Raw genomic sequence first — 18,756 nt, forward strand, 5'->3', positions numbered from 1 at the left:
CTCTAACCCAAGCTTGAGGCTTAGCAGCTCTCACTTTCCATGATTCCTCTTGTAGGATGGGCCTCTAACCCACCACCCTAGCCTTGGGGTTCCAACCCAATGGTCTGGACTCTAGCCAGAGTACAGTTTGACCAAGATGGAACTCTAACCCACAGTCTTAACAGGGTTATTAGACAATTTAGGAACTGGGACATTTTAGCAAGTTTACTTACCCAAAAAGACATCTTTCACACACACAAACTGTTTCTCAACTACAAAGGTGGGCAGCTTTGCCCTAGGGAAGTCCTGGGGATGGTTCTGGGGGCCAGCAATTCCACCCTTTGCCCCTGTGGCTGCTGGGACTCATCCACAGACACTTGGTTACCAATAAGGGGTGACAAACTGCAGCAAAGATCTGCCTGGACTTTTTCTGCTGCTGGTTGTAAAGTTTGTTACCATGCTGAGCTCATTTGCAGAGGAGCAGCAAGTTAAATTGGAGAAGGCAATGGCACCCCACTCCAGTATTCTTGCCTGGAAAATCCCATGGATGGAGGAGCCTGGAAGGCTGTAGACCATGGTGTCGCTGAGGGTCAGACATGACTGAGCGACTTCACTTTCACTTTTCACTTTCATGCATTGGAGAAGGCAATGGCACCCCACTCCAGTGTTCTTGCCTGGAGAATCCCAGGGATGGGGGAACCTGGTGGGCTGCCGTCTATGGGGTCGCACAGAGTCGGACACGACTGAAGTGACTCAGCAACAGCAGCACAAAGTTAAATGCTGACAAATGCTAAAGGAGAAGACAAGAAAATGAATCTCAACCCCAGCTCTGGCCCCAAAGATGGGGTTCAGGGAGCTTTATGGGGTGAAGTGGCAGGATGGACTGAGACATGGGGAAAGATAATGGGAAGTAAGAAAAGGGAGGTAATCAGTGGTCTGTGCAAGACTGGTTGAGTTTTATGGCTTTCCACAGGACACAAGTTCAGGAAAAGGTGTGGTGGTAGCCTATTCTGAGTGGTGATATTTTGACTCAGTTGAATGGCACATGGTATCAGCTGGTCTGATCTGGGCAAATTACAGCTCCAAATCCCTGAAAAGCAACTTGAGCAAGGGTGGATGTTGTTAAGTTGCCCCATCATGTCCAACTCTTTGTGACTCCATGGACTGCAGCATACCAGATAGACCTGTCCCTCACTATCTCCTGGAGTTTGCCCAAGTTCATGTCCATTGCATCAGTAATACCATCCAGCCACCTCATCTTCTGATGCCCTCTTCCCCTTCTGCCCTCAATCTTTCCCATAATCAGGGACTTTTCCAGTAATTTGGCTGTTCGCAAGAGGTGACCAAAATGCTGGAGCTTCAGCTTCAGCATCAATCCTTCCAATGAGTATTCAGGGTTGATTTCCTTTAAGATTGACCAGTTTGATCTCCTTGCAGTCCAAGGGACTCTTAGGAGTTTTCTCCAGCACCACAGTTTGAAGACATCAATTCTTTGGTTCTCTGCCTTCTTTACAGTCCAGCTCTCACAACCATACATAACCACTGGGAAGACTATAGCTTTGACTATATGGACCTTTGTTGGCAGAGAGATGTCTCTACTTTCCAACACACTGTCTAATTTTGCCATAGCTTTCCTGCCAAGAAGCAATTATCTTCTGGTTTCATGACCCCAGTCACCATCCACAGTGATTTTAGAGGCCAAGAAAAGGAAATCTGTCACTGCTTCCACATTTTCCCCTTCCATTTGCCATGAAGTAATGGAGCCAAATGACATGATCTTAGTGGTTTTTTTTTTTTTTTTTTTTTAATATTTAGCTTTAAGCTGGTTCTTTCACTCTCCTCCTTCACCCTCATCAAGAGGTTCTTTAGTTCCTCTTAGCTTTCTGCCAATAGAGTGGTATCATCTGCATATCTGAGGTTGTTGATGTTTCCCCCACCTATCTTGATTCCAGCTTGTAACTCATCCAGCATGGCATTTCTCATGATGTGCTCAACATATAAGTTAAATAAACAGGGTAACAACAGGCAGCCCTGTCATACTCCTTTCTCAATCCTGAGCCAATTAGGTGTTCCATACAGAGTTTTAAATGTTGCTTCTTGACCCACATACGGTTTCTCAGGAGACAGGCAAGGTGATCTGGTATTCCCAACTCTTTAAGAGCTTTCCACAGTTTATGCTTCATGTACTCAAAGGCTTTCACATAGTTGATGAAACAGAGATAGATATTTTTCTGGAATTCCTTTGCTTTCTCCATGATCCAGTGAGTGTTGGCAATTTGATCTCTGGTTCCTCTGCCTTTTCTAAACCCAGCTTGGACATCTGGAATTTCTTGGTTCACATAATACTGAATGAAGCCTGTCACACAAGATTTTAAGCATGACCTTGCTAGCATGAGAGATGAGTGCAATTGTCTGATGGTCTGAACATTCTTTAGTACTGCCCTTCTTGGGAATCTGGATGAGGATTGACCTTTTCCAGTCCTGTGGCTACTGCCGTGTCTTCTAGATTTGCTGACATATTGAGTGCAGTACTTGGATAGCATCATCTTTTAGGATTTTGAATAGCTCTACTGGAATTCTATCACATCCACTAGCTTCATTGACAGCAGTGATTCCTAAGTCCCACTTGACTTCACAATTCAGAATGTCTGGCTCTGGATTACTGACCATACCATCATGGTTGTCTGATTCATTAAAATCTTTTTGTACAGTTCTTCTGTGTATCCTTTCCATCTCGATCTCTTCTGCTTCTACTAGATCTCTGTTTCAATCCTTTCTTGAGCAAGTGTTACTATGACCCAAATATTAGAGATCTTACAATAAGGAAGCCAGTGGGAGTTTAGCTTAAAATCAGCTAAAAGCAAGAGAGGCCAGTTAGTTTTGGTGGGCCTAATCAGGTTAGCCTGGGTTTTGGTGTGCTCTAGTCTTTCTCTACCCACTCCAGTGTTCTTGCCTGGAGAATCCCAGGGACAGGGGAGCCTGGTGGGCTGCCATTTATGGGGCTGCACAGAGTTGGACACAACTGAAGCAACTTAGCAGCAGCAGCAGTCTTTCCCTGAATCCCTCAAGAATGAGGAATAAACAAAGGACCCCTCTGAGTACATCTTGGTGGCAAAGGGCATAGCCCTAACAAAGGCTTGAGGAATGGAGCTGTTTAGCATTTATCTGGAAATAGTCCTGTTCCCAGGTTTCAGGTTAATATTGTACATTGTTAGAATTGTCCTGCTTCATTCAGTATAACATCTAAGGGCACATTTTATAAGCAAATATCAGACTAAAAGGCTGAGAAACATTGATAACCCAAATTTATTAGTGGCTGAAGATTAGATCTTCCCTTGGAGAATCTAGAAGTTCCACCCTAAAAACTAGTCTGGACCTGGAATTTCTCGGGATACTTGTAGCCAAGTAGCTGGTGGCCTGATTTTACCTAATTCACTTTCTAAAAGGGTAGAAACATTAATGTCTATACACCAGGAGGTATTAGAAATAGCACAAACTCCACCTTGTTCAGCCAGGATGTCATCTAGAGCTCTGTGATCATCTAGGACTACCTGTCTAACAAAAATGTTTCCTTCTATTGGGTAGCAGGAGCTAAGGCAGTTTCGTTTGCTATAATGCCTAGGGTAATGGGAAAAGTCTCTCTCACTTGCTTATGAGATCTGATTCCCAACCATGGTAAAAGTACTGTACAGAACATGTACCAAAAGTCAGCCCCTTGATCTCCAGGTAAATAGGTAGCCTTTCTTATTCTGGAGAACAGTTTGAATGACTAGTTAAATCCTGAGTCTCATTGGAGTCATGAATGAAAAAAGGAAGACTTTAGTACCCTAGCAGGGAGGTGCCCCCAACTATGTAATCATCCCAACATGTATAGGCCAAAAGTTGATCACTGGTGCCATAAAGATGTGTCCTTAGGGGGCACAGAAAATGTCAGACGTGTTTTGGAATTGAGTGTCTCAATCTTGGCGAGACAGTCTAGAACTTGCTCAAGCTAGTGATCACTCCAAGTTATTACTCATGAAAAGTAGTATAGTTTACAGCTTGAGAGGGGAGTAGGTGGCCCCACTCCTTAAAAATATAACAAGTCTCCATTTGGGAACCTTGACATAATTGAGAAAACCTATAACCTGGCGTTGGGGTGTACGGTTCCTGGACTAGAAAATAAGAACAAGGACAATGGAGAGAGAAGTGAGTAATGCCATTTAGTAAACAAAAAAAACCTAGCTTTCCCATCAGAAAAAGTCTGGTTTTGATAGTTTTTTGTTTACATTTTATTTCCAGAGTTTATTATCCTAGTCTGTGTTGAGGGGCAGGGTGTGTTGGGGGAGCAGTTAGGAATAAACAAGAAACAGAAGATAAAGAGCCTTGAAGTAGCAGTTCAAACAAGTGGTTACACTTGTAGGCTTTTGCTTTTATGTCAAAGTAAATTTAGCAATGCACAAAAATTTTTGCTATAAGCACAAAAAAGGGGGATAGTAGATTACATGAGGAAGGTGGTTTTTGATGACATAAACAACAGTGAGAAAGATTACTTGCCTTCACCAACACTTGGGAAATTCTAGTCATTGAATTGTCCTTCCAAGCTTGCAGCAGGAAGAGTCAAAGGCAACAAGGATGCATGAAAAAGAGAAGGGCAATCATATTTCTAGCTCAACATGTAGTCGAACCTGCTTGTAGTCAAGAAAAGCATGTAGTCAAACAAGGGAGTTATTTATTGCTTTAGGAGACTGTTTTCTGAATAGTAACTAGAGACCTGTGAAGGGTTCACTAAGGGAGGATCCAGCCAAGGTTGGGATGATGATGGTCCTTATGTTCTATTACAGCATGGGTCCTGTTCTCTGGGACATTTCTGTAGATACAAGGTGTCACTGAGGGTCCTTGTGAAGCCAACTTGAGTGTGATGAATCCGTGGCTTCACTCATAGAAGAATGAGTTTCTCGTAGGGCCTCAAGTTCTGGCCCAGCAAGTATAGACCTGATTTTCTGGGATGTTCATTTTTCCATGATTTCAGTAGAACCCAGTCTCCAGGACAGAAGTGGGACAGAGGAGCAGCTGTGGGAAACATCAACCTATTAGAAGCAAAATTATGTAGAGCAGTTACAGTAGCTCCCAATGATGGTACATACCTGACATTGCCTGGTTCCTTAAGATTCCAGTTCTCTCTGTGGGTCTCCTAAATCAACTCCAGTACATAGACAGGTGCTCCCATTTAACATTGCACTGGGGCTCAACTGGAGATTGCTTTTGGGGGCCATGCTCATTGAAAGCAGAGAACCTAGGAATTATTTCTTTGAGTAAGGATTTTACAACCTGGGAAGCCCTTTTGGAAAGGCTCTCCTTTTGGGTGTAAGGAAAAACTTCTACCCAAACAGTGAAACTGCCCACAAGTACTGCTGCTGCTGCTAAGTCACTTCAGTCGTGTCTGACTCTGTGTGACCCCATAGATGGCAGCCCACCAAGCTCCCCTGTCCCTGGGATTCTCCAGGCAAGAACACTGGAGTGGGTTGCCATTTCCTTCTCCAATGCATGAAAGTGAAAAGTCAAAGTGAAGTCATTCAGTCGTGTCCGACTCTTGGCAACCCCATGGACTGCAGCCTACCAGGCTCCTCCGCCCATGGGATTTTCCAGCCAAGAGTACTGGAGTGGGGTGTCATTGCCTTGTCCAGCCCACAAGTACTAGTATGTGCCTAAAATTTCCAAAAGTTCTTAATATTGCAGTAAGTCAATCAGCCAGTTTTATCCAGGTCCAGTGCCTCAGGTCTGAATTCCTCTGATTACTTGAGGTGGCCCAGTTTCTGGATTGTTTATAGCATGTGCCATGCATTTCAGTATTTTAAATAGTCTTTTGAATTTCTGAATCCAGTGGAGGGTGGCATCCTTCCCATAGTGGCTACTCTGGTGTATAGGATTTATGACATCCTCCAGAAGATGTTCAGGTACAAGGACTCGTCCATTTCAAGCCCATCCTTCTGTGCTGTACCTATAGCAGTGGTCCTAAGGATGGTCAGAACTCCAGTCAAGTCCCCATTCATTGGCCCTTCCTAAGTCCTCAGAATACTTCAGATAGCATCTTGTCATATCCACATCAGGAATCAGGGCCAGCATGGGGATCTATGTGTTTTGGTCCTGGTCACTTGCTTCCTGGCCTGATCTGTTCAGTTTTTCTCTGACATGATCACTCTGATCTTGAGTGCCGTGGGCAATATACAATGGCCAGCTATTTTGACCACATGACAGTTTCTAATAAGTTTAGTGTCTTCTGCATGTTTAAAGGTCCATCTTTCCTGCAGTTAACAGTCCTCTCATTTCAAATGCCCCATGGTCATGGACCACTGATTCTGTACTTGGAATCAGTGAAAATAGTTACTTTTAGCCTTACCTAGATGGAGGGCTCTGGTCAGTGCTATAAGTTGGGCCTTTTATACAGAGATAACTGGTGGGGGGCTTCTGTTTCCAGTGTCTGTTGATAGATTACCAAACACCCAGTTTGGTGTTGTCCTTGGTCCATGAAGATACTTGAAACTGTGAATATCTCAAGGTCTGGAAACTCCAATGGCAAGTCCCTCATGGAGGGGCAGCTGGAAGAGACTCAGTTATGTGAATATAAGCATGTACAGGTTCACTCGCTACCAGTGGGGAGCAGCATGGATGTGTTTAAAGTTAAGACTGCCTTCAAAGACTAACATTAGGGTTATTTTCCTGGTAATTTTCCAGTCTCTTGAGATTGATCAATATCCTCGCGTCTAAGAGGTAAAGTACAGTGAGTACACACAGTGATATATTATCCCAGTATAATTTTTTTTTTTTTTTTTTTACTTCTTATAAGAGGTTTCAAGTAGCCATTATGGCTTGAAGGCAAACTGGTTGTCCCTTGATAACGATGTCTAATTGTTTTAAGATACAGGCAACAGGTCTCTTTATGCTTCCCAGGTATTTAGTCAATACTCCAAGACAAAGTCATTGACTTTCAGGAACAAACAGCTCAAAGGCTTCCTGATATCTGGAAGGCATAAAGCAAATAGCTTTGATAACTGGGAAAGCCTTTTCGTTGACTAGGAGTTCCTCATGGCATTCCCCAGTCTAGAGTTTCATTGTCCTCTCCTTTAAGAGCTCCATAAAGGGCTTTTGCTGAGTCCAGAGTTGGAGATTGGAATACAGCAGAGCCTGGCCATTCCCAGAATCCCTGCAGTTCTCACTTCCAGGAGACAACTGCAATTCTGGCTAGAGTTTCCTTCTGTCAAGGAGCCACTTTTTCTGTTTAATGCTTAGGCTTCAAACTCTCCCAAGAACAGAGGTCTGGGAGATGTGTCCCTTTTTCTTACATCTTGTTCAGCCAAAAGTTTCAAAATCAAAACTGTATTCTGGTCAGAGGTGTCCTTTGTTTTATTGGCAATCAAAGTATTATCCACATATGGAGCAGAGATCCCTCATTTTGTTAAAGGTGCCTTAAGTCCTTTGCCAAGACTTTCTCAAATATCTGGAGGTACCTTCAAATCCTTGAGCAAGTCCTGGCCAGTAGTACTGTTGTTTAACTCTTGTATCTAGATCTTCCCATTTAAAAGCAAGAAACTTCTGGGATTCAAAGTTTTCAGAGACTTCCTGATTTAAGGACCACTGGATGAATAGCTTCCACAATTTAATTAATTGCTGTCAACAACTATGTGAACCTGTATTCATCTGTGTCTGGCTTCTGGATCAGAAAAACTGAAGTATTATCAGGAGACCAGCAGGGGCGCACTAACTCATTCTAAGGCAAGGCTGTTAGCAGAGGTTGAATCCTGTGCTCTGCCCCTTCCCTTAATGGGTACCGGGTTTGAGTTTGGAATCTTGGCCCAAGGACTGAGTCTGACCCATATAGATGTAGCTGTTTTTTGCTCTGCCCAGCCTCCCTTCACTCTATATTTCCAAACTCATACCCCACATTATCTCTTCCCAAAGTGCCGAAGGTATTCATTTTGGGGTTGGGGCAACAGAGCTTGCAATGCACAAGGCTGCTCTCATAGTTTTTCAGGGTTTTTTTCAGACACTTCAGTTACTAACATAGTCTCAGAAGAAAGTTTAGAAAGTCAGGTATTTAGAACCAAGTAGGTGGCCCTCATATGAATCAGAAAGCCAAAAAGTTGACTTTCCACATTCATAGTCAAACCAGGGCTCTACAAGGGAAATATTAAGAGATTCGGCACAACTTAAAGGAACCCTTGGGTCCATTATTCCTGGTTACTGTCATTCACAGTCAGCTCAGGCATGTGATGTTTTCCCCACAGTTTGCCTTCTTTAGAAGCTTCACTCAAGATATGACACTCTTCCAGCAGTCATGCTGTTTGCAGTCTGCACATTGGTGGGGTCCCATTTGGGAACCTGGGAAATTCTTTCTACTGCTGGGTCCCTTGTAGGGGACCTTAGTTTGGTTCAACATTGCCCTGTGTCAAGGCAGCCACCAACAGAGCAGGCTGTTTCATCTTTTGTGACTTCCTTTTTTCCTGAACCAAAAACTTGAAAGGCAGTTTCAACCAGTTGATGTTTTTCAGTTGCTAAGTTGTATCTGACTCTCTGGGACCCCATGGACTGCAGCACACCAGTCTTCCCTGTCCTTCACTACCTCCCCAAGTTTGCTCAAATGCATGTCCATTGAGTCAGTGACGCCATCCAACCATCTCATTCTCTGTCATCCCTTCTTCTCTGGCCCTCAATCTTTCCCAGCATCAGGGTCTTTTCTAGTGAGTTCGCTCTTTGCATCAGGTGGCCAAAGTATTGGAGCTTCAGCACCAGCTTCCCCAAAGCCCTTTCTCCCTTTTGTAACTCCCTCTCTGTTTTGGGGGCCCTTAGATCATTGAACATCATCTTGAAGTTCTCTGTCTCAGGATGTATATCTGTGTGTTCCCTATAGGCCTCAAAGAATCTTTCAAGAAACTCTGAAGTCTCCTCCTTTGGTTTTTATTTTCCTTTTGTATTTTATAGGGTTTCTCTATTTGGGGTACCTGTTTCATAGCCCTGCAAGAATGCAGTCTCATAAATATTCAAGTTTTTGTCTACCTCCATCATTCACATCTCAATTACAACCCCTTGTTATAGCTGTGCCTGCCACAGTCTGCTCCAGGTAGCCAGAGGTATTTGCATGAAGCCAATCTGTCTCCCTCCTAGTTTTTTTCCAGTACCATTCTACATTCTTCTGAAATAAGGAGAGAATTTTAAAAATTCCTAACATCTGCCCATGTTGAACTGTGGGTAGAAAAGATATTTGTTCTTTTTGGGTCATCTCAATCAGTTTGCATATTTTTTCCATTCAATAAATCCAAATTTGAAAAAGAGGAATGGACCCAAAACAATCAGCTGTCCAGACTCAGAGTTCATACTTCCACTGGGACTTGCCTTAATGGATATCGCTTATGATTTTAGATAACTCCTGAGCCAAACTGAGCACCCGGATGAGTGTGAGAGGGAGACTGTTCCTATTTCTTGACCCTTCAGGGACTGGGGATCCCAAGTCTGGGGTTGTGGCTCACATGTTGATGACAGAAAACAGTGGGGCCACCATATGAAAGTAGAGGAGGAGCAGTTGGAGGGTTTAACTGAATCAACAGCAAGTTATCCTGCTTTTCATTAGAATCGGGCAAAATGGGGCTTTTTTTTTTTTTTTTTGCCTTTCTTTCTTGAACCATAACCTTACATGTTCTCTGGTCTATTCCAGTAGAAGAACAATAAAGTTGAACATAAGATGTTTCATCCCATTTTTTTCCCATTTACAAAATCTAACTGTAAAACTGTAATTTAAGGACCCATTTTTAGGCCATGTTTTTCCCAGAGTTTAAAAAATATTCTGGCCAGAGGGGTGTTACCAAAACATCTTTTTTTCTTTTTATGGGTTCATAGCTAAATGTTACCCAATTTTGGAAAATGCAACCTAGAGGGCTACAGGAGGGAATGGAATTAACATTTCCCATTTTGCAGGGCTTTTTCCCACATGGTCTCAGCAAATAAAGTCTTTGTAAGGGTCTGTCTTGGTAGTATTTGCAGAAATTATCCAGCGCCAACAGAGTTCAGGGGAGTAAGCCCCAGAGGAGCTGTTGATGCCAACTGCTTCTCTGTGAATAATGAAGGCCCAGAAGGATTGTTCTCTTAAAAGTGAGTCCCTATGAGTTCCTATGAGGTTGTTTCATATCACAGGCAGGTGCCTCAACACTTCCATAAATTCCACAGTCACTTGGGAACATCCCAAGAGATTGGACGGAATACTGCTTCTTTAGAGTCAAAAGACCCTCATAAGTTTAAATTCCTAAGGGAGTTTTTCTACAGTCACCAAGAAACTGAGCCCTTAAGTAGTCTTATTTTTTAAGAATTGGCTATCAGACATAGAAAAATACAGGTAAATGAGTCTAAAACTCCATTACTCTGACCCAGGTTTGAAAGCCTCAGCAGCCCCCAGCTTTCATAGTGTCTCTCACAGGGGGTGGGCCTCTACCATCATCCCAACCTTGGGACTCTACAAGGGTCTGGACTCTAGCCTGACTAAAACCTCATGAAGGTGGGGCTCTACTGTACAATCTTAACCAGATTATTAGATAGTTTTGGCACAGGCACATTTTAATGAGGTTACTTACCCACGAGAAGTCTTCTAAACACAGAGACCATTTCTCGACTGTAAAGCAAAACTATCCACCAAAGGTCAGTGGCTCTGCAGTGGGGAAATCTCAGGGATGGTCCCTGGGACAAGTGATGCCCACTTGTGGCTTCTGGGACTTGTCACCAGGCTCTCAGTATCATCAAGGGACTGATGAACCACAGACAAAAGTCCTGTCCAGATGTTTTCTGTTGACTAGCCTGCTAAACCTGTTATTAAACAAGGTTTATTTTCAGGACACACGACAAGCCAAATACAGAGAATATTGATGAGATAGAGGCATGGGGGTCTGAGGCATGGGAAAGGTGACTGCAGGAAGGAAAAGCCAGGCAATCAGTGGGCTCTGGAAGCATAGTACAACTTTGTGGCTCTTCATAGAAATGCTAAGGCCACCACTTTCTGAACTGGAGTTATGAAAGTGGAGTTTTCAGCCTCTGACATCAAAAGGTCATTCGTCAGACACATGGGCCCAGCTGAATGGTTGGTGTTCTCAACAGGTCTGAACTGAGCAAGATCTAGCTCCAAGTTCCTGAAAACAACTTTAGGTCAGTAGAGTAATAGTGCCTATCTATAAGGGAGCTAGTGAGAGTTTAAAACCAACTAAACAACTCAATTCCAGAAAAATAAATGACCCAGTCAAAAAATGGGCCAAAGAACTAAATAGACATTTCTCCAAAGAAGACACACAGATGGCTAACAAACACATGAAAAGATGCTCAACATCACTCATTATCAGAGAAATGCAAATCAAAACCACAATGAGGTACCATTTCACACCAGTCAGAATGGCTGTGATCCAAAAGTCTACAAGCAATAAATGCTGGAGAGGGTGTGGAGAAAAGGGAACCCTCTTACACTGTTGGTGGGAATGCAAACTAGTACAGCCACTATGGAGAACAGTGTGGAGATTCCTTAAAAAACTGGAAATAGAACTGCCTTATGACCCAGAAATCCCACTGCTGGGCATACACACTGAGGAAACCAGAATTGAAAGAGACACATGTACCCCAATGTTCATCGCAGCACTGTTTATAATAGCCAGGACATGGAAGCAACCTAGATGTCCATCAGCAGACGAATGGATAAGAAAGCTGTGGTACATATACACAATGGAGTATTACTCAGCCATTAAAAAGAATACATTTGAATCAGTTCTAATGAGGTAGATGAAACTGGAGCCTATTATACAGAGTGAAGTAAACCAGAAAGAAAAACACCAATACAGTATCAGTTCAGTTCAGTTCAGTTGCTCAGTCGTGTCTGACTCTTTGCGACCCCATGAATCGTAGCACGCCAGGCCTCCCTGTCCATCACTAACTCTCAGAGTTCACTCAGACTCACGTCCATCAAGTCAGTGATGCCATCAAGCCATCCCATCCTCTGTCATCCCCTTCTCCTCCTGCCCCCAATCCCTCCCAGCATCAGAGTTTTTTCAATGAGTCAACTCTTCGCATGAGGTGGCCAAAGTACTAGAGTTTCAGCTTTAGCATCATTCCTTCCAAAGAAATCCCAGGGCTGATCTCCTTCAGAATGGATTGGTTGGATCTCCTTGCAGTCCAAGAGACTCGCAAGAGTCTTCTCTAATACCACAGTTCAAAAGCATCAACTCTTCGTCACTCAGCTTTCTTCACAGTCCAACTCTCACATCCATACATGACCACTGGAAAAACCATAGCCTTGACTAGATGGATCTTTGTTGGCAAAGTAATGTCTCTGCTTTTGAATATGCTATCTAGGTTGGTCACAACTTTCCTTCCAAGGAGTAAGCGTCTTTTAATTTCATGGCTGCAGTCACCATCTGCAGTGATTTTGGAGCCCCAAAAAATAGTCTGCCACTGTTTCCACTGTTTCGCCATCTATTTCCCATGAAGTGATGGGACCAGATGCCATGAATGTTGAGCTTCGTTTTCTGAATGTTGAGCTTTAAACCAACTTTTCACTCTCCTCTTTCACTTTCATCAAGAGGCTTTTTAGTTCCTCTTCACCTTCTGCCATAAGGGTGGTGTCATCTGCATATCTGAGGTTATTGATATTTCTCCCAGCAATACAGTATACTAATGCATATATATGGAATTTAGAAAGATGGTAATGATAACCCTGTGTGTGAGACAGCAAAAGAGACATAGATGTATATAACAGTCTTTTGGACTCTGTGGGAGAGGGTAAGGGTGGGATGACTTGGGAGAATGGCACTGAAACATGTATAATATCATATGTGAAATGAATCGCCAGTCCAGGTTTGATGCATGATACAAGATGCTCAGGGCTTGTGCACTGGGATGACCCAGAGGGATAGTATGGGGAAGGAGGTAGGAGAGGGATTCAGGATGGGAAACACATGTACACCAGTGGTGGATTCATGTTGATGTAAGGCAAAACCAATACAATATTGTAAAGTAATTAGCCTCCAATTAAAATTAATTTATATTAAAAAAAAATAAAACCAACTAAAAACAAGTGACTAGGCCTGCCAAACCTAACCTGCCTCCCTAGCTCTTAATCAGATTGTTGTTGTTCAGTCACTAAATCATGTCCAACTCTTTGTGACCCCATGGACTGCAGCATGCCAGGCTTCCCTGACATTCACCACCTCCTGGAGTTTGCTCATTGAGTCAGCAATGGCATCCAAGCATCTCATCCTGTTGCCCCCTTCTCCTCTGCCTTCAATTTTTCCCAGCAACAAGGTCTTTTCCAACAAATCAACTCTTCATATCAGATTAGTCCTTAGTTTCAAATGATAAACTTTAATGGTAAGTCAGACATGGAACATGCAGGTGATCCTGATGCTAAGAACCAAGGCCTTCAAAGGTAGTTATTTTCAGTAACTACTATCTCAGGGGAGCATTTTATTGCTTTTTACAGAGCAACAGATTAACATGGCCAGCCAGGAATCTATTCATTCCCCTATGGTAATTTTTACCATAATTTCAAACATTACTCCCTACCTGATTGTCTTGTGTGTCTGGGGGTTGATATAGCTTTATCCTCTACCTATTTACCAGCAGTCTGCACAAGCCATGTAAGTGCCTCACTATATTCTGAGCAGAAATCATTTGACTCTTCCTCATCTTTCTCATCAGTTCTGTTATAACAAAATTCTTTTGCCCATATTTCATAGACTAAGAAATCATAATGGAGACTTATGGTTCCATTTAAAAAAAATACTTTACATACCCCATCTGTACCACTGTGCCATATTTGTCCTATTGAAGAGAGTCAGACTTCTGAACAGTTAAGATGACACAGATTTCTGGACTCAATTCTCAGATTCTCAGTCAGTGCATCTGGGATAAAGTCCATGATTCTGCAGTTTAAATTCCTCTGGGTTTTTTTTGTTTGTTTGTTTGTTTGTTTACCATGCATGTTAAATGGAAGAACCATCACTTTACATGTGTGGCCACTGAACAATCCTCTTGGTTAGGCTGAAGTGAAGTGAAGTGAAAGTCACTCAATCGTGTCCAGGTCTTTTGCAACCCCATGGACTATATATAGCCTGCCAGTCTCCTCTGTCCATGCAATTTTCCAGGCAAGAATACTGGCATGGTAGCCATTTCCTTCTCCATGGGATCTTCCTAACCCAGGGATCAAACCTAGGTCTTCTGCACTGCAGACATACTCTTTACTGTCTGCACCACCAGGGAAGATTTGAATGAATAAATTTCCCTTTTAAGTTTGTTGGTCAGCTTATCTGCACCCACTGTTTTTACCACCTCAGGCCATGTGATATTAAATGATAGCTGCCAATTGTTCTTGACAAATGCCCTAGGCAAAAGGCAGCTTATTTGCAAAGAATAAGCTCTGGGTCAGGTCAAAGTCCAGGTCTTGCCAAAATTGACAATTCACTAGAAACTGAGCTTTTCAGGGAGCATCAAGCCCCTTTTGCCCCACCAATCCTAGGCTGCTATTTTTCATGGCTACCATGATTGTGAAGCTGAGGACTCAAACATTAGCATGAAGTGAAGTCGTTGGGTTGCGTCCAACTCTTTGCGACCCCATGGACTGTAGCCTGCCAGGCTCCTCCATCCTTGAGATTTTCCAGGTAAGAATACTGGAGTGGGTTTCCATTTCCTTCTCTAGGGGATCTTCCCGACCCAGGGATTGAATCTGGGTCTTCAGTTCTTCAGGCAGACTCTCTACCATCTGTACCACCAGGGAAGATTTTTGGGCTTTCCTGATAGCTCAGTTGATAAAGAATCCACCTGCAATGCAGGAGAGCCAGGCTGGATTCCCGGGTCTGGAAGATCTGCTTGGAGAAAGGATAGGCTACTCACTCCAGTAATCTTGGGCTTCCCTTGTGGCTTAGTTGGTAAAAAATCCACCCTCACTGTGGGGTGGGTTCGATCCCAGGGTTGGGAAGATCCCCTGGAGAAGGGAAACACTATCATAAAGATCAACAAAAATAGGTCGATGAAACCAGAGGTCCTAGATTTAGGCCCATACGTAATTGCAATTAGAGTTTTGACAGAAGCACCACACAGTAACGAATAGTCTTTTCAACAAAACCAACTGTGGCCATATGAATAATCATACAACTAAGAAAACTACCCTCTATTGATTTTCTTTGCTTTCACATAATTTTACCTAATATTTTATTGTGAGATCCTACATCTTAGAAAAGGTGAAAGAACAACTTGTACTCCTCACACACAACTCCTCAACCAGATTCAGTGGATCTGGTGTCTCAAGGGACCTCTCCTGTGATTTAAGCCACTTGCTGCAAAGTTTCCTTGAGAAGCCTTGGCCAGCTCAGTACTGCCCAACTTTTGATTCTTTTCCTTCTCTCTCCCCTGCTTCTTGCTCTCCATCCCTACTTCCTTGGGAATATACCGCCAATGATGTTAGTTTATGTTCTCTAACATTACTTTGCTGACAAAGGTCTATCTAGTCAAAGCTATGGTTTTTCCAGTAGTCATGTATGGATGTGAGAGTTGGACCATAAAGAAAGTTGAGCGCTGAAGAATTGATGCTGTTGAACTGTGGTGTTGCAGAAGACTCTTGAGAGTCCCTTGAACTGCAAGGAGATCCAACCAGTCAATCCTAGAGGAAATCAGTCCTGAATAGTCATTGGAAGGACTGAAGCTGAAACTCCAATACTTTGGCCACCTGATCCAAAGAACTGACCATTAGAAAAGACCCTGATGCTGGGAAAGATTGAAGGTGGGAAGAGAAGGCAACAACAGAGGATGAGATGGTTGGATGGCATCACTGACTTAATGGACATGAGTTTGAGCAAGCTCTTGGAGTTGGTGATGGATAGGGAAGCCTGGCACGCTGTAGTCCATGGGGTGACAAAGAGTCGGACACAACTGAGCAACTGAACTAAACTGAGAAATGATCTTAAGGCAAATCTCAGATTGATTCTATTTTGCTGTTCCACAGCTACCTTTTCATTTTTCTCTACTGTTCTTTAAACTCTGCAGAGTATTTCTCTAGAACTGCAATTGAGTATATAAGTAACCGACAGAACAAACCATATTTTTACTAAAACTTAATTTCCAGCAGCCTGAAGGAATACTACCCCTCCAACAAAAATATTTAACATTCAGAGTACGCAAAAGTTTGATATCACAATTTGATCACATTTTTATTAAAAGCATATACTCATGTATTTAAAAAGGAAGAACTTGCTTTAAAATCTTAAAAGACATATATAAGAATGCTCTTAGCAACATACATAGTTGCTAAAAGCTAAAACACTTCAAAAGTAGAGCATTAGAAAAAAAATGTGTATTGTAAAATTAGGATTGCCAGATAAAATAAGGATGAACATTTACATTTTTTAGTTGCTTGAAATTTAAAGTTAAACATATTTTAACATGCACAATAGTATATGTACATATTAAAACACTTGGACTTTTTTTGAAATTCAAATTTAACTGAGTATCTTGAATTTTTATGTGGAATGCTATACAATAGTGAAAATGAGTGCACTGTAGTTACATGAAACACGAATCAATTAAGCAACGCTGAGCAGAAAATGCTGTCTACACAAAACTGAGACTTCGGCAGCACTCAATAGTCTAGAAATCAGGAGAGTGGTTATGAGGTGAAACAAATAGGTAGTGATCTAATAGGAGGCATGAAAGGATCTCCTGGCCTGCTGATATCTTCATCTATCAAAGATTTTTATGTTGCTTTAATTCACTGACCTGTGACTTACAACTTTGGCACATGTACAATTTTTGAACACGTTATAAGTTACTAAAATGTTGCAGAATACTTTTTGCTCATCCAAAGAAAGTTGCAGCCACTACACACACTTTCTTGAGTGTTATCTGTTTATAAAAATACCCAATTCTAAGGTTTAAAGTAAAAAACAAACAAACAAAAGCACAAAGCATAAATTCAGTCCAAAGTAATCACTGTCATGTTAAGACAAAGTTTGGCAGTGTACTCTTTCAGAATTGGAGAGAGAATGTTTTTAAGAAAATATTTCAAGATGACTTTATTTTTAACTAACATACTTTGTTTTCCTCCCAGACTGCACCTCTTCTCCATTCCTCTATTCTGAGCATTCAGGGAAAAGAAAACGATTTCTTCCTAGTGGGCTACGTGAGCTTTAGAAATATTAGTGATCTAAAGCTTTAGTGATCTCTTTGAAGATTTGTCAAAAATAGTCTTGACAAAGTTTGAGCCACTGAACCTGTACTGAGACAGGTTGTTCACATTTCTAAACTTAAGTTTGATAAATTGCCCAGTCAGAGCTGGATTCAAAGCTTTAATGCCCTCATTTTAAAATCATTTAGGCCTCAATCTAGGAATGACAAGTTTAGCCTAGTGCCTGGCAGAGAGGAAGCCTTCAATTATCAACATGATAAACCCACTGTTATGAAGTCTCAACTGGAGGACTCTTCCATGAGCCTTGAACTTTCCACAGGTCTGGGTTTGCCTGTCTTCCTCCTACTGGCAATGTGCCTGAGACTGATTTCCTTGCAATTTCTTCCCTTCTTGATTTTATCAATAAAATACTCTATAAAAATGGGAGGTGGCTGAAATTATGTAAGTTAAGATTCTTTTCCTAAGCCCTCTGATTCGTTCCCAGAACAATCATCTGAGAAAAGTTCCTTGTAAGCTAGACTAGCATCTTTGTAAATTTCCTTGGGCAATGACTGTGAAACTGCCTAAACTACAGGATGCTTATCTCTTAATTAGGTGTGGGCAGAACAGATATTTTACCAAAAGGGCTGATTTCATTATAGCACTGTGTCACTTGGCTGCTTTCCAGGGTCTCTGAATATGCAGGGAAGAAAGGGACAGGGGATGTGCTTTATTTCATTTCTTAAGCTCCCATGAAACAGCAAAATGGCAGAAACAGCAGTCTGAGACATTGGAGATAATTGCTATTTAATTCTGGATTTGATGAGCTAATGAGCACTGTGCAGAAGGCATATGATGGGACCTCATTTACAGCGTAAACTGTGTTGCTCTGTGCATTGGGGGAATATATGTCGTTTGTGTGTATCATTGCAAATTACATTTTTCAGTGTAAGCAGTAACCCTGCCAAACAATTACAATGTTTACAGAATCTGATGTAATCCATCTGTTGAAAAGACTTTTGGGTGTTTAGGCTGATAAAATACAAAACAGTTGGTGATGACTTAACAAAATCCATGGCTTTTTATTTTGGGGAGATTGTCATGTCCTTTCTAGGCTGTGCTATGGCAATTAATGGTGAAAAGTTTCCAGAGGCTTGCTGGACTCCAACAAATCCTGTGAGATGGGGAGGTGGCAACACTGTTGAGATGCAACTGCCTTTCCTAATATATCACCTTCTTGCTAAGCACTGACATCAAGGCATGGTCAAGTGAACTTGAAATGCAAAGTGTTCAAAATATATATTCTCTTCTTTCTGCTGCCACTCTTGCCTTACATCTAAATTTGTCAAAGTGTTAACGGTGACAAAGTATCTTAGTTGAGTACCCCTTCCCTCACGAGAGGTTGACTTGACTACTCAAGTGAGCTGAAAGACAACTCGATGCTTTACAAATGTTAACTTTTGGGGGACTAATTTGGGCTATGGACTTGGGGCTACTTAAATAGCCTTGCTAATAAGTAATAGAGCCAATACCCATGACCTTAACCTTTAGAGAAGACTTTCTTGACCTCATACCATGGACACTTTACTCACCAAAGAATTATCTGGGGTAGAGGTAAACAT

Source organism: Bos indicus, chromosome 3, assembly GCF_029378745.1.
Source record: "Bos indicus isolate NIAB-ARS_2022 breed Sahiwal x Tharparkar chromosome 3, NIAB-ARS_B.indTharparkar_mat_pri_1.0, whole genome shotgun sequence".
In the NCBI taxonomy this organism is placed as follows: domain Eukaryota; kingdom Metazoa; phylum Chordata; class Mammalia; order Artiodactyla; family Bovidae; genus Bos; species Bos indicus.